The sequence below is a fragment of the Limulus polyphemus genome, unplaced genomic scaffold, assembly GCF_000517525.1.
Source record: "Limulus polyphemus unplaced genomic scaffold, Limulus_polyphemus-2.1.2 Scaffold4205, whole genome shotgun sequence".
Classification (NCBI taxonomy): domain Eukaryota; kingdom Metazoa; phylum Arthropoda; class Merostomata; order Xiphosura; family Limulidae; genus Limulus; species Limulus polyphemus.
In genome coordinates this window covers 5,578-7,126 of record NW_013669815.1, presented here as the reverse complement: position 1 = coordinate 7,126, position 1,549 = coordinate 5,578, and the positions used below count along the sequence as shown (strand labels likewise).

The 1,549-nt window shown below is 30.0% G+C and overlaps 1 protein-coding gene across 2 annotated transcripts in view; it reads right to left on the bottom strand.

Moving 5' to 3' along the window:
* Window positions 1-1,549, bottom strand: part of LOC111088661 — a 10,153-nt gene that overhangs the window by 4,136 nt on the left and 4,468 nt on the right. The window lies entirely within an intron of this gene.

Genomic DNA, 1,549 nt, shown 5'->3' with positions numbered 1-1,549 from the left:
AGTTAATTAACAAACGGAGACGTAACAATATAATCATGGATGTTAAATTGTACATCAATTTTAAGCCGGATGGTTCAACCTTTTACCCATGATGTAGATGAAACATTTACTGAAGAGGAAACATTGTTAAATACCCGATTGGGACTTACCTATTCACATTTATTTGTGAAAGTAAAATTTTAAAGCGAAAACTTTAACCCGTGATTAAAAATGAGTGGTCGGGCCAGATAACTGGGTTTGACCTGCCAGTTGGATCACACTGATGAAACGGTTAATATATTCTTGGTTACGTTTGATTACAGATAAATATTTTAAATTATCTCAAGGCTGAAATTACTATTTCTAATTATATCAAACGGAAGTTGAACAATCCAAATTTCGTTCTTCAAAATGTAACTTAACGTTCCTTATTACATAAGATGTTCAGATTGGAAGTTAACCTTCCTAATTACATTGGTCAAATTGAAGGTCAACTTTTGTAATTACATTGGTCAAATTGAAGGTCAACTTTTGTAATTACATTGGTCAAATTGAGGGTCAACTTTTGTAATTACATTGGTTAGATTAAAGGTTAACGTTCCGAATTACGTTGTTCATACTAAAGGTTAACATACCTAATCATGTTGTTCATACTAAAGGTTAACATACCTAATCATGTTGTTCAGACTAAAGGTTAACATAACTAATTACATGGTTCTGACTAAAGGTTAACATTCCTAATTGTATATTTTTTTACTAAAGATTAACCTAACTAATTACATTGTTCATACTAAAGGTTAACATAACTGAATACGTTATTCAGACTACAGGTTAACATTCCTAATTGTATTTTCTTTACTAACGGTTAACATAACTAATTACGTTGTTCATACTAAAGATTAACATAACTAATTACGTTGTTCATACTAAAGATTAACATAACTAATTATGTTGTTCATACTAAAGGTTAACATAACTAATTTCCTTGTTCAGACTAAAGGTTAACATAACTAAGTACTTGGTTCAGACTAAAAGTTAACATTCTTAATTGTATTTTTTATTAAAGGTTAACATTCCTAATTGTATTTTTTTATTAAAAGTTAACATTCCAAATTGTATTTTTAACCTAAAGGTTAACATTCTTAATTATATTTTTTATTAAAGGTTAACATTCCTAACTGTAATTTTAAAATAAAGGTTAGCATTCTTAATTTTATTTTTTTTACTGAAGATCAACATAACTAATTATTAGGTCGTCAAGAAATTAATGCTGCGTTTGGAACACTTTCATTAACCACCCCCAAAAAACGTACATCACTTATAATAGTTAAATGTACCGCCTAAGCGTCAAGTTAGTGTAGCCTATATAATGTGCAAAGTTTAGTATACTCTAATCCCTTATAATGATGGCACACGACGAGACACACATTCGGCATGCAATGCTGTTTGAATACAAGAATGGAAACAACGCCTCTGTGGCCAGCAAAGAATATCAAGAAGTTTATGGAAATGTTTAGAATGTTCGTAAGTGTCAACGATGGTTCAGCAAAATTCATTCAGGTGACTTTAG